At 44.6% G+C, this 15,316-nt stretch overlaps 1 long non-coding RNA gene across 2 annotated transcripts; it reads left to right on the plus strand.

Moving 5' to 3' along the window:
* The first annotated feature begins 951 nt into the window (after nucleotides 1-951).
* LOC111764141 (uncharacterized) lies at nucleotides 952-14,624 on the plus strand. Of its 2 annotated transcripts, none has more exons than XR_009180833.1 (3): nucleotides 952-2,099; nucleotides 5,058-5,137; nucleotides 13,429-14,624. It is a non-coding gene; the product is annotated as an uncharacterized lncRNA (long non-coding RNA). The 2 variants fall into 2 exon arrangements; XR_011645788.1 differs by lacking the exon at nucleotides 952-2,099 and adding an exon at nucleotides 3,254-3,326.
* The last annotated feature ends 692 nt before the right edge of the window (nucleotides 14,625-15,316 follow it).

The following is a 15,316-nucleotide window of genomic DNA, read 5'->3' on the forward strand; positions in this document are numbered from 1 at the left end:
CCCAGGGCGGCCAGGTGAGCTAAGTGATCATTTTCCACCATGACGTTATTGTACCATTGTATGCATGGGCCATACGTAGAGTTCCCGGGTTTAGATTTTTTTTTTTTTTACCCCACCCTCCCCAGTGCCCTCCTGATCCTGCCAAGTGTTGAAACAGACCATGGAAATTTCAAGATGGAACCGCGGATCCGAGGGCGGTTTCTGGTTGCTGACGGCCATTGTCCCAAGGAGCAAACCTTAGAAAAAGAGCTGCTTCCTCAGGAAATCCTTCTCCGGCCCCCTCTTCCAGAAAGCCCCGCCGCGTCGCTCCAGAAGGGGTGCCCGGGACGCCGCTTCCCACCAGGCCCCACGAGGGCCGAGCGCGCACGCCGCCGGGGCCGGTGCGCGTGGCCCGGTGCGCGTGGCCCCATGCGCGTGGCCCGGTGCGCGTGGCCTCGCCCGGGCTCACTGGCTGTGTACTTGCGGCTCCCAGCGGCCGGACAGGGACAGGCCGCGCCGCGCTCCTCAGAAGTGCTTTATCTTCTCCTGCGAGGCGCTGTGACAGCGCAGGGTGTCGCGCATCCTGTGAGGCTGTTTACCGCCCGCGCCCCCCGGGGCCGGGGCCGCTCCGCGCGGGCACTTCACGTCCCGAGCCCGCGCCTACGTGCGCGGGCGGGAGCGACCCGTGGCTCCGGCGTGAACCCGCGGCCCCCGCACCCGCAGCGCCGTGGTCTCGGGCGGGGGCGCTGACCCCGGCGTTCAGGTGAAGCCTGCCCCGCGCGCCCCCGCGCCGCCGGGAGCCCTCCGAGGCCGGCGCCCCCCGCCGCCCGCCCTGCCTCGGGCCCCCGGGCTCCGACTCAGCCCCGCGCGGCCCCGGGGCTCTCGGGGAGCTCTGGGGACGGCCGTCCGCCTCGCCTCCCCGACGCCGCGGGCTTAGCCTGAGCCCCGGCCCCCGCCGCGGGGGCGGCACCGCTTCCGGGGAAGAGGGGGGGAGCGGTCCAGACATCCGAGCGACGTTGGGGTGATTTCTCTCTTTATCTTTTCCTTCCCTTCCCCTCCCCTTCCCTTCTTCCTTTTCCTCTCCTTTCCGGGCCTTCCTTCCCTTTCCTTAAGTTTCCTTTTCTTTTCCTTCCTCTCCCTTCCCTTCCTTCCTTTTCCTTTCATTCCGTCCTCTTTCATTTCCTTCCCTTTCCTTTTTCCCTTTCTTTTATTTTCTTTCCCTTTTCTTTCTCTTCATTTCCTTCCCTTCCATTCCTTTTCCTTCCCCTCACTTTTCCTTTTCCTTCCCCTCCCTTTCCTTCTTCCTTTTCCTTTCACTCCCTTCTCTTTCATTTCCTTCCCTTTCCTTTTCCTCTTCTTTCTCTCTTTTTCTTTCCCTTTTCTTTCTCTTAATTTCCTTCCCTTCCTTTCATTTTCCTTTCCCTTCACTTCACTTTCCCTTTTCCTTTCCTTCCCTTCTTATGTGTGCAAGTTTTAGGGAGTCAGATCTCTCTGTCACCTCTAGGAGCACATCTGGGGAGACGAAGGGGCAGCAACCCTGCCTGCCCCAGCTCGGCTCTCCCTGCAGCACGCACACCACTTAGGGGGAAAGATCAAAAGCTGACAGCGGCCCCCAAGGTCTGTTTTCTCAGGCGTCCTTCCCCCATCACCACATTGTTAGCAGGACAATGGGCTCCTGTGTCAGTCTTGTTGGCACCAGTTTTGTACGATGCAGGAAACAGCATTTCCTCTCAGCACTGGAAAATTAACTTGGATCGTGCTTTTCCCTTTTTATTGAGGATCCGCACACACCCCGGGAAACTCAAGCTCCCGGAGAGGGGAAGGAGCGGCAGCATCGCCATCCCAAGGGCTCCTGTCCCGGTCCCATCCCCTTCCCGCTCAGCTCACGCCTCGCGTCTCTGCCAAAGGAGGAAGTTCTCCTGTGCTAAACAATGAGCTGTCGCTGGTGTCTCAGCCGTGACCCTCTCCCAGGGGCAATCAGGGCCGCCCGTGCCAAGGCTCAGCTCTCGCGCTGCTCCCTTCTATTTGGAGGGGAACTCTCAAGGAGGATCCAACTGCCCAGAAACCCCTGCCTCGGGAGGGACCAGTTCTGCTCTAAGGAGTCCACGCTTGGGCAATGGGTGAGTGCCCTGGGTGGCGGTGAGGTGCGCACTTTCCAAGAATTGTTAGACCCACAAAGCTGCTGGTTAATATTCCCCTGTTCTAGTTTGGCATCCATCTCACTTTGCCCTGAGTTATGCGGTGTTCCTTGTCTCTTAGAGTAACAGGAGACTGCAAAATCCTGGAGGCAGGGAAGCGCCTCTTCATCTCTGCATGTCTTGCAGGCCTAGCTAGGGCCTTGTAGCAGCTGCTCTGTCTTTATAAACATTTATTAAAGACATAGAAAGTCGTGCCTCTCCTAGCTACCCCTACCACCCTCTCCTGATCTTCACTCGTAGGCTGGGAATACGGACATCTGACTGCCAAACACTCACATAGGAGTTATGTGTATATATAATACGCACGCTCTGCCATGCACACTGCACATGTGTACATACACTACACATATATTAAACACACATATATGTGTTCAGTAGCTGCAGCTCCAGAACAGGGATCTGGAGAGAAAGAAAACCAAAATGACATTTCAAATACATTTTAGGTGGTCCTCTCCTTCTCCCTCTTTTTCTTTTTCTTTTGCAACAGACAAAACTTGACACAGAACAGACATTTGGGGTGAATTAAATTTTCAAAAATGCTACACCCCATCAAATTTAAAACCTGCAATTTTGAGTTTATCACGTTGTCTAGTTGATAGTAAGATCAAACTAGAGCATGTTGAGAACTTGCTTAGAGGATGTTCTCTCCTGGCTCAGTAGGCTAAGGATAAGAGTTATTACAATTATTGATCTGTTCTTGGCAGTGGATTCTAACACTTCTGTTTAAACCTCCGCTACTTAATTCCTGGCCGTCCACACCCACGCCGCCTCCATCTCCCTGCTGCAAGAGTTAGTGGTCGGTAAAGCAATGCTGGAATACTTAAATCCTTTAGGGAAGCACTAAGAGGAACCCTCTGGGACTCTTTGGGAGGCGCAGAATCATCCTCTAATTGCTTTGCTCCCCAGTTGCTTCCGTTCCTCCACCTCGGCTGCCCAACTGAGCTGAGTCGGCCATGGGTAAAAGCTAAGGCTGCTTGGTGCTTCTTGAATGAAAAAATGATTGATCATGCCCTCTCTATTTTTTGTTTCCTTATATTTTTTATTTATGCTTGGAAAAGAGATTAACACTTGTGGTCTGTAGAAGTAGGAATGGGAAGAAATCGGTGGACCAAGCTAAGAGGTTTAAACTGAGTGCATCCTAATTGCTCAGTAAGTACTTCCTAATAATGAAAAAGTTGTCTGACTCCTCCGGTTAGCCAAGATGAAGTGCGCCTTGTGGCAGCACAGTGTGCAAAACCCCGCAGTGCTGGGCTTTTGCCTTCCTGGGAGGGTCCTCCTTGTTTTTGCCAAAATACTGGCTGTCCCCGGAAGCAGAGTGGCCGCGGCTCTTTGGCACGGTGTGCAACTCCAGCTGCACCCGATCCCAGTCGATCTCTGCCCTTTCCGATGTGGGTCGCAGCAGCTGGTGGGCCTTGGAGGACCGCGGGGTCTCCAGGCCCAGCAGGGTTTGCCCGCGCGTAGGCATCAAGCAATAAATGTCTGAGGACGACAGTGCGGATGAGCCTTTGTGAAACAGTCAGAAGCCAGAGGTCACCATGCAGCTACGTAACGTGACCAGCGGCAGTTTTCCCATGGCGTTCCATGGATGTGCCTTCTCCAGTGGAGAAGGGGATTCTACTAGAGAGGGTTGTATCTTTGAGGTCAGGTTCCTCAGACTTTCCTCTCAGAAGAATTGCCACCACAGGCAAGGGCTCGCCCATTAGCGCGGGGATGGGTGGGGGCTATTCAGGATGGAACGTTCCCCATCACCAGCGTATTAAAAAAACCTCTCTGAGCATGCTCCATGCTCTGTGAACTAGAAAGAAAAAAACTTTGCAAAGATGAAACGTTCAGCACTGGGGGATAAGGGTGGAAGGTTTTAAGCCTCTGCTCTCAGTAGAAATAGCTGCCGAACCCGGCAGCTTCAGGTACCTAAGGCTGCTCTGCCCACAAGCCTGTCGCCGTTCCACCTTGCCTTCCTGATCCCCACAAAGGCAGGGCTCCCCCCCCCCCCAATCTTCTCACAAAAGAATTGGCCAGAATTTACACTAGACAAATGGGGGCTTTTTGACTTGCGGAGCTCCCTTGATAACCGTCGGCTGAGAGGATTTCAGAGCCCCTTAGATGTTGCAAATGCAGACAAGCTACATTTCAGCTTGTCTTCCAGTCGAATACTCAGGCTGGCTTAACTTTTGTTCCTAAAGATGAATATTTTATTTTCTTCATCAGTTATGGAAACATATCAGTAAAGCTGCTCTCTGTCTCCATTAAATAGGCATCTATAAGAAATAAATTAGTTCAGGGACTTAACAAGCAAGCCATCCCTTGCTACTTGGTATCCCACTCTGTCTTCCATGACCCCATCTTTACTACTGGGCACTGTCCTGGTCTTTTCCTCTCCTTCCACTGCCTGCAAATTCCTATCGGGGTGTCATGCCCAGGCTTCTCCTGGGGCCACTTCCCTCTTCTAGAACTCGGTCCTGAGGCCGGGCCTGATTGAAGCCCTCCCAGACACCCCCTGCCTACCACTTTCCTATGAGATCTTCACATTTCCTGTCACTTCATCGGAGGCCCCTTTGCCCATCGCTGGCAAATAACCTGTCCCTGGAGCCAAGATTCTGATGACATGTAGATCTCCTCCTGACGGGAGCCTCTGCAGCTGAGCCACCTTGTCCTGCTCCCTCACCAGGGCCTTACTCTTCTTCACGTGCTTCATCTTGCTACGTACTAGACCACTCCCCCCACCAAAACCAGGGACAAGCGCAAAACCTTTCTGGAAGGAGGCAGGTTAAAATAAAATCTAAAAAAATCAGTAGAGGGCCATGGCTATGGCTCCTTAAAAAGTAGAAACGTGGAATGACTAGGCTTAAAATAACAATGATGTTGACATTTGTCTTGCAGGTTTGGATTTCCAAGTCCAGTTGCCAAGTCTCTATCTCCTCCTGGCTAATCTGCCAGTATTTGAAGCAATCTGCCACCAAGTGAGTGGTGATACCTTAAATTTTCAAATGACTAGACTCCCATAAGTAAGATTCACTGAGTTTGAGAGTATAGCATGTGTGTAATAAGTTACACATGTAAAAGGTAAAACTTGGGATACGGATGTGGCTCAAGTAGTTGGCCTCCTGTTTACATATAGGAGGTCCAGGGTTAGATGCCCAGGGCCTCCTGGTGAAGGCGAGCTGGCCTGCGCGGCGAGCTGGCCCACGTGGAGTACCGGCCCACACGGTAGTGCCGCCCCACACAGGAATGCCACCCCATGCAGGAGTGTCGCTCCGCACAGGAGTGGAGAACTGGCGCAGCAAGATGATGCCACAAGAGACACAATGAGAATATAAGCAGACACAGAAGAACACACAGCAAACGGACAGAGAGCAGACAATGGTGGGGAAGGGGGAGGAGAAATAAATAAATCTTTAAAAAAAAAAAAACTAAAACTCCAGCCACCCCACTTCCTCTGCCGCTCTTCTTACTTGACCAGGTTGGTTTTGGGCTCTGAAAGAGCTATTCTGGCACAATGGAGTCCTCCTCTGGGTCCAAGACACTAAAAATTCCTTTACGTTCTCCTCATTTTGTAGACAAAACAATCTAGGCAAATGTAGAAAAGAATTTTATGGGAAAAAAGAGGCTCAGTAAAGAAAGGTCCCAAGATGAATGAGAGTGTTAATAACTGCTGCTTACCCACTGGAATTCAGTGCAATTTGTGTGAACAAGATTATGAGTCAGTATTACGTCAGCCTTGCGCGCTGAGCATACGTGCAGTCTCCCAAAGCAGAACTGGGTCTAAAATGTAATAGTTCTCTTTCAGGGCTCAGTTACTCACCACTTTCAAGTAACTGTTTTCCTCTTCTCATTTCAGTGGCTTCCCATATATGTCCTCTCTCTTTTGTATTTATAATGCATACTGACATTTTGTATTGTTGTTTTTAAATTTTCATTGTGGTAACAAATAAATAACCAAGTTTGCCCTCTAAACCCTGTCTAAGTGTACAATGCAGTGGCATTAACTACGTGCACAGTTTGTGTGTTAACAAAACTTACCCATCACCCCAAACAGAATCTCTGTACTCATTAGGCAGTGACCTCCCATCCCCGCATCTGTATGTCCCTGGTAACTGCTAATCAACCCTCTGTCTCTTGGAATTTGCTTATTCTAGATATTTCATATGAGTAGAGGCATACACTATTTGTCCTTTCATGTGTTTTTCTCACTTAGCATAATGTTTTCAAGGCCCAACCATGTGGTAGCATGATCAGCACTCATTCCTCTGTAAGGCTGAGTAATATTCCATTGTGTATATGTACCACATTTTATTTATCCATTCATCTGTGGACGGACACTTGAGTTGTTTCCACCTTTTGGCTTTTGCTAATGCTGCTATAAAAACTGGTGTACAAGTATCTATCTGAGTCCTTGCTTTCAATTCTTTTGGGTGTATTCCTAAAAGTGGAATTACCAGGTCATATGGTAATTCTATGAGGAACCACCAAACTTTTCCACAGTGGCTGCACTGTTTTACATTCCTACCAGCAACATTCAAGGGTTCCACTTTCTCCATTTTTTTGCCAGTACTTATTTTCCATTTTTAAAAGTACTAGCCATCCTAGTTAGTGTGAAGTGGTATCTCATTGCAGTTTAGGTTTGCATTTTCCTCATGGTGAGTGATATTGAGCACTTTTCATGTGCGTATTAGCCATTTGTATGTCTTGTCTGGAGAAATGTCTATTCAAGTCTTTTGACCACTTTAAAATTGAGTTGTTTGACTTTTTGTTGCTGAGCTGTAGTGGTTTTTTATGTATTCTGGATATTGTACACTTAGATATATGACTTGTAACTATACTCTCTTGTTCTGTAGGTTGTCTGTTTCTTGATAATGTCCTTTGCACAAATTTTTAAATTTTGATGAAGTCTAGTTTTTTTTTTCTTTTGCTCTTCATGATTTTGGTGTCATGTGTAAGAATCCATTGTCAAATCCAAGGCCATGAAGACTTACCCCTATGTTTTCTTCTAGGAGTTTTATGGTTTTAGTTATTTGGGTCATGTTGACTGCACAGCAAATACGTCAGCTTGCAGATCTGTTCACACTTTTTTCTAAGTGAAGCTATCCTGGCCTCACTCAGATTCTCTGTGAATTTGAGAATCGAACTTTCCATTTCTGCAAAAAAGGCTGCTGAAATTTTGATAGGAATTATATTGAATCTGTAGATCACTTTGGATGGTATTAACATATCTTGTAAGTTTTCACTTTATAGTAATATCTAGTTGCACCTCTTCTGGAAGACCCTGGGAAATTCTGAACAAAATTAGATCTTAGATTTCTGTGAATCCTAGAAATAAGGAAAAGTCAAGTTGGTAATACCCTTGAATTAGTGAATCAAGAAACGAAAATTTGCTTTTGAAACCAGCAAAGGCATCTGTTCATATCAATAGCTCCTGTGCTTGTATTTTGCCACTAAAGGGCTGTTCTGATTTCTTTCTCCTTCCTTCTAACAGCCGTACATACATACATACCCATACCCACTTCACTCTCAGTGTCCCTTTAAAGTCCAGGGACATTACCATAAGAGCGTTAAAATGGCACATCTTTCTTCTACTAAATTACATAAAGTACAGTGGGACATTTGGAATCAAAACACACCCTTGGGGAAGCAGATGTGGCTCAAGTGATTGAGCTCCCGCCTACCACATGGGAGGTCAGGTTTGGTTCCCAGTGCCTCCTGGAGAAGGCCAGCAAGACAGCGAGATGGCATGGTGGACAGGCACGGCAAGCTGATGCAGCAAGATGACGTAACAAGATGACATAAAGAGGAATCATAACGAGAGACCCAGTGGAGCAGGGAGCTGAGGTGGCTCAGGGAATTGAGCACCTCTCTCCCACATGGGAGGTCCCAGGTTCGATTCCCAGTACCTCCTAAGAAGAGAAGACAGACACAGAGAACACACAGCAAAATGGACACAGAGAGCAGACAGTGAGCACAAACAATGAGGGGGTGGGAAGGAATAAATAAATTAAATATCTTCTTTTTTTTAAAGCAAAAATACACCCTTGCCTTTACTTACCAACCAGGGGTGATATGGACCCACTAGGGGATATTTGGACTATATACCTGTGGCAGGGATGGAGGTAAGCAGCTCACTCCTGGCATTTAAGAATGCTAAAGACCTTGCAAAAACAGTTCTAACGAAGGTTTCTTTCTTCCTAAAATGCAAATACAGCCTGTTTTGAAAAACACTGCCTATGCTCTCTAGCTTCATATAGTCAGTATTTTATTAATACTATTATACCCAAAGGACAGCTGCAATAATATTTTTATTTTCTTATAATCTTGGCCTCGCATATTCAAAGGAATTCTATATCACAATAACTAACGACCGTTACCCCAGGTTATCTTAAGCCTACATGATTCAAAAGAATCAAAGCTATCAAGCAGTCCATAGCCATTTCCTCCGAGGAGATGGACATCTCCCATCCCCTACCACCCCCCACACAAGGCAGGGGTTCTGAGCCATGGACAGACATGGCAAACCCTAGTATCACAAAGTTCTCTGGGCGCACTTTGAATAACATGCCAACATTAAAACAATAAATGTAATAATGACGCTGCCAAGAACCACATCCGCTTCCCAGTTTTCTTTTCTTGTGGTATTTTTTTTTTAAAGATTTATTTTATTCATTTCTCTCTCCTTCCCCACCCTCCCCATTTTTCTGCCCTCTTGTTTCCATTTGCTGTGTGTTCTTCTGTGTCCGCTTGCATTCTTGGCGGCACCTGAAATCTATCTCCTTCTGTTGCCTCACACTCATTGAGTACATTCTGCGTGTCACTAAGTGTGCTCCTCACTTTTCATAGATTAGCCCATATCGTCCTCACAACAGCTCTATGAAGTCAGGCTATTATCCTCATTTATAGATGAGTAAACGGAAGTGAAGAAAGGTGGTGTATGTGCCATGCAGAGAATCCACCTTTTGTGGAGCCAGACATGATCACCCATTTGGAGACCTCCTTTAAGTAAAGGAATACAAAAGCATGAGAGCAAATTGGCTCCAGGGCCTTGGGGAAGGCAGCCAGAAGCTTCAGCTTCCCCTGGTGAGTGGCCACCAGTCCAGGATCATCCAGCTAGGAAATAACCGAGCTGGCACGTGGGCCCAGGCTGCCAGCACCAACAACCATGATTTTAACCTCCGCCAGGCTGCCTCTAGTCAGTAAATACATACTTTTAGACTAAAATTTTATGCCATCTCACACCTAGATCATTATATAACTACATGGAGGACAGGTATCAAAGTTACGAGAAAAATTTGATATAAAAATTATAGATAGAAAAGAAGCTTCCATTAATTTAATATTTTCTTGAAATTTCTCTTAAAACATTGGTCCAATTCCTGGAGACCAGAGTTTTCCAGAAACATAGTTTATAAACTTCTGACCTAAACTATTCAAGAGAAAAGACCACTTATCTGGATTTTTTAAAATATATTTTTATTTATTATTTGGATTTTAAAGATCTTGTAGGACAAATGATTCACAGTAGTCATTCATATTTGGTGAATGAAAAATCTGCAGAATCAAGAAGTCATCTTTGTATCCTAACTTAGAGCTGAATCCACCTCTTGATAACATCTCTTTGAGATAGAGAACACATCAGTGTCCTCCTGGCAATAATTTCGAAGATGTTACCTCCTTTTTTATTTCTGTCTTTCTAATCCCAGTATTTCATTTATGCAAAAATAAAACACAATAACATCTTTGTTGTTTGCTATTAATAGATTTTGACAAGCATAAAATAGTTATTTTTGGACAGTGAACCCTAAAGTAAATCATGGACTATAGTAAATAGTACCATTATAATAATGTTTCATCAGTTGTAACAAATAGACCACAGTAATGCAAGGTGTTATTAATGGGAAGATGCTACCTCTTAAAACATGTGAAGATAAAAATGCCATAGGGTATTTGACCCATGAGCCACCCAGCTCAAAGTCTGAGTCTGTTGGAGGCCAAGGGATGGTTTGTGGGAGCTGACGCCAGTTATTCTTCATGGCGTTGACTTCAGGATGGAAAGACTGTGGATTCCACTGCCATGTAGCAGAGGACAAAGAACTTGGGTTTGAGTTCTTGTTCTGCCACCTCCTTGAGTGTGATCTTGTGCAAATCACTGAGCTTCTCTTTGATTCAAAATTGTGTTTATGGCATCCCTGGTTTGATGCCAAGACCATGGTAATCTGTCCAGAAATGGTTGTTCTCATCTTTAATATCCTTTGATAGTAAAATATTACTAAAAGTATGCCCATACCACTTTTGGAGATTGAGTCATGTCCCCAGCAAAAGGCATGCTCACATCTTAATCCTTGCTCCTATAGTTGTGAACCCATTTGTAAATAGAAACTGTTAAGACACTGTATTAGTTAAGGAGTGGACTCCATTGTGAATAGGATTTTTGAAGACTCATTTCTCTTTGTCAACCTAGCTTTGGGTTTCTCGATTTTATTGTTCTTGCAAAGAACCAAATTTTGGTTTTGTTGATTTTATTATTTTTTAAAATTCTCTATTTCATTTATTTCTACTCTGGTCTTATTTCCTTCCTTCTGCTCACTTTGGGTTTAGTTTGTTCTTCTCTGAGATTGGTCTCTGATTTGAGATCTTTCTTCTTTTTAAATGTAAGCATTTATAACTATGAATTTCCCCCTCAGCACTGCTTTTGCTGAATCGTATAAGTTTTGGTATGATGTGTTTTCATTTACCTCAGGCTATTTGCTTATTTCACTTTTGGTTTCTTCTTTGACCCATTGGTTGGTTGAGTGTTGTTTCATTTCCACATATCTGTGAATTTTCCAGTTCTCCCTCTGTTATTGATTTCTAGCTTCATTCCACTGTGGTCAGAGAAGATACAGGGTATGATTTTGATATTTTTTAATGTATTGAGACTTGTTTTGTGACTTAACGCATGGTTTATCCTGGATAATGATCCATAGGCACTAGAGAAGAATGTTCATTTTGCTGCTGTTGGGTCAAGTGTTCTATATATGTATATTAGGTCTAGTTGGTTTATGGTATCATTCAAATCTTGTATTTCCTTATTGATCTTCTGTCTAGATGTTCTATCCTTTATTGAAAGTGGCATATTGAAGTCCCTACTATTAATATATAACTATATCTCCCTTCAAACCAATCAATATTTGCTTCATATACTTTGGGGCTCTGCCACTAGGTACATAAATATTCATAATTGTTATGTCTTTTTGCAGAATCAATCCCTTTAGCAGTATACAATGACCTTCTTTGTCCCTCCTGAATGTTTTTTACTTAAAGCCTCTATTTTCTCTGTTATTAGTATAGCTACCCCAGCTCTTATTATTTGCATGTCATTTTCCCCCATCCTTTCACTTTCAGCTTACCAGTGTTTTTGAATTTAAGGTGAGTCTCTTATAAGCAGCATATGATTGGGACAAGCTTTTTTATCCAACCGCCAATCTCTGCCATTTTTTAAAAGAGGTACCAAGAATTGAATCCAGGATCTTGTACCTGGGAAGCAGGCACCCAATCACTGTGCTACATCTGCTTCCCAATGAGAGTTTGTTTTTTGTTTGTTTGTTTGTTTGTATTTAGAGGGTACTGGGGATTGAACCTGGGACCTCATACATGGGAAGCAGGCACTCAACCACTTGAGCTACATCTGTTCCCCATTTTCTGCCTTTTGAATGGCAAGTTTAACCCATTTACATTTAAAGTAACTACTGATATGCAGGACTTTTTTTCTGCCACTTTGGTACATGGTGTTTGTAAACCTTATACCTTTAGTGCCCCTCAATTCTTCCACTAATGTCTACTTTGATGATATTTGAGTCTTCATACTATGCCATTTTGAGCCCCTTATTTTTTTTTTCTGCATATATTTTTTAAAGATTTATTTTATTTTCTTTCTCTTCCCTTCCCTTCCCCCCCACCCCATTGTCTGCTCTCTGTATCCACTTGCTGAGTATTCTTCTGTGTCTGCTTGCACCCATGGTGGCACCAGGAAACTGTATCTCTTTTTTGTTGCATCATCTTGTTGTGTCAACTCTCCACGTGTGTGATGCCACTCCTGAGCAGGCTGTGTTCTTTTCACGTGGGGCAGCTCTCCTTGCAGGGTGCACTCCTTGTGTGGGGGGCACCCCTGAGTGGCACGGCACTCCTTGCACGTGGCAGCTCTGCACATGGGCCAGCTCACCACATGGGTCAGGAGGCCCTGGGTATCGCTCCCTGGACCCTCCCATATGGTAGGCAGATGCTCTGTCAGTTGAGCCAGGCCTACTTCCCATCTGCGTACATTTTCAATATTTGTTTTTGTGGTTCCAGCTAAAATGTAATATCCTGAATCTATAACAACCATGTTTGATTTGAAACTAACTTAACTTCAATATCATATACCTACCCTATTCCTGTACCCTGCTGCCCCCCCCTTTTGTTTAACTTGTTACAAATTATATTTTTATACATTGTATTTCCCAAATCATAGATTTATCATTACTGTTTATGCATTGCATTTTTGGACCTGTAGGAAGTAAAAAGTGGAGTTGCATACCAAAAAATGCAATATCATAAGTGCTAGCACTTATGGTTACTCATATGTTCACCTTTTTTGGAGGCTTTTCTTTCTGTTGCTTCGATCCACTGTCTAGTGTCCTTTCCTTTCATTCTGAAGAACTTCCTTAGTATTGCCTGTAGGGAAGGTCTAGTGGCAACAAACTCCCTCAGCTTTTGATTATCTGGGAATGTCTTCAATCTCTCCCTCATTTTTGCAAGAAAGTCTCACCATTTATGAAATTCTTGGTAGGAAATTGGTTTTTTTTTTCTGCCTTTTTTAAAGTATTTCATCACACTGCCTTCTTGCCTCCATGGTTTCTGATGAGAAATCAACACTTAATCTAAATGGGACTCCCTTATAACATGTTGCTTCCTTCTTTCAGCTTTCAGAATTCTCTTCTTGTCCTTCATAAGAGAGTTTGACTAAAATGTGCCTCGGTGTATTTATCTTTGAGATTAGCCTGTTTGGTGTTCATTGAGCTTCTTAGATGTGGATATTCACATCTTTTACTAAGCTTGGGTAATTTTCTGTCATTATTTCTTTGAATATTTCTTTTGCCCTTTTCTTTCTTCTCCTTTTGGGACTCCCATAATGCATATATTGGCTCTCTTGATGGTGTCCCACACATCTCTTAGGCTCTTTTCCATTTTCTAATTCTTTTTTCTTTCTTCTCCTCAGCCTGATTCACTTTAATTGTTTTGTTTTCAGGTTCACTGATTCTTCTGTCAGCTCCAATCTGCTGTTGAAACCCTCCAGGGAATTTTTCATTTCAGTTATTGTGGTCTTCAACTCCCCACTGTGCTCCAGAATAGCTAATCAGAAGCAGTGAGCAAGGATCATACTGCACACCACAGATCTTGGGGAAGTAGATCTTTATATACCACTCTGGCACCAGCAAATTGCACCAGAAGCTAGGCATAAGGACTATGACAGTTTGAAATTGGTGAATCCCAAAAAGAGAAAAGTTATGTTTTTTAACTATTCCATTCCTATGGGTGTGAAACTCTTTTGATTAGATTATGTCAGTGAGGCATGGCTTAGGTTGAGCCTCTGCCTTCTTGCTGGGTCAGATATAAGAGACACAGAGGGAAGCGATGTGGCTCAAGTGATAGAACTTCCACCCACCATACGGGAGGACGTGGGTTCGATCCCTGGGGCCTCTTGGTGAAAAAGAAGAGGAGAAAGCATGCCCACACAGCAAGCCAGTGCCAGCACGAGTGCCTGCATCATAAGCCAGTACCTGCACGAGTATCCATGCGAGTGCCCACGTGGTGAGTCAGTGCCCCATGCAAGTTAGTAATGCAGCAAGATGATGATGCATCAAAAGAGAGACAAGGGGAGAGTCAAGGTAAAGCGCAGCAGCGATCAGGAACTGAGGTGGCGCAATTGACAGGGAACCTCTCTCCCCATCAGAGGTCTCCAGGATCAAATCCCGGTGAATCCTAAAGGAGAGAAAATGAGAAGACAAACACAAACAGCAAAAAAACAGCAGGGAGGGAGGAGGGGAAGGGGGGAAAAGAAATCTTTAAAAAAAGAGAGACACAGAAAGAGACACACACAGGAAAATGGAGGACTGCCATTTGACCCAGCCATGTGAGAGAGGTTTGTCTACACCTACAGAAAAACAGAGAAGCCCTCAGAGACTGAGAGATGAGGCCCAGAACAAGATAAGCCCTCTGCCTGGTGGCCCACAGCTGAGCTCCAGGAGATGGTAGATTTTGGAGGGGAAGGCAGAAACCCCAGCAGAGATCACCTGCCATCTTGCTTTACCACGTTGTAACACACCACAATCAACGGCAGCTGTCTTTGGTGAGAAATAATCTCTGTTGATGCCTTGATTTGAACATTTCACAGCTTAAAGCTATTAGCTTTTACCCAAATAAAGTTCCCTTTATAAAAGTCAACCCATTTCTGGTTCTTTGCATCAGCAACTTTGGCAAACTAAAACAAGGACCCACTGCTGCCTTCCATGAGGCCACTGGATAAGGGATGGTAGCCACTGCTTGTAGAGTGAAATTCATCAGTATTCATCTCAGTTTACCAATATTTTTCTCCTGCTCTTCTTTGGGAACTGCACAGTGTTCTCCTAGACTCCAGAGTTTCAAAATATTTGATTCAGACAGGTCCTGCAAGTTCATTAGTTGTTCTGGTGGAGGGACTGATTCTTGGAGCTTTCCACTCTGCCAGTTTGCCACAATTCAGTCTCTAAAGTGATTTTTCAACTTCACAAACATTAGGTTTTATTATAGTACTGAGGATCCCAAAAACTGGAGAAGAGGCCAAAAGATCATTGTAAGTGAGAGGAGTAATTAGCATAGAAAGTGTCTGCTTATATTCTGGTTATATGTCCCAATACCTAGAACTTGGTTGGCATTCAATGAATGCCTGTGGAATTAGTGAATGAATGAATGAATGAAAAGCATGGTGTGTTCTGGGACAGTAAAAAGGCTAGCTTAAAGGAAGTTAGAATCTCAACAGGAATAACAGTGGAAAATACAATAAAATATTCATGTCTAGTCTGATTTGAGAATACCTTGAAAACCAAACAATACTAGAACGGAAAAGTATGAAGCAAATCCCACTCATTTATTTTTTA

Source organism: Dasypus novemcinctus, chromosome 15 (genome assembly GCF_030445035.2).
Source record: "Dasypus novemcinctus isolate mDasNov1 chromosome 15, mDasNov1.1.hap2, whole genome shotgun sequence".
Classification (NCBI taxonomy): domain Eukaryota; kingdom Metazoa; phylum Chordata; class Mammalia; order Cingulata; family Dasypodidae; genus Dasypus; species Dasypus novemcinctus.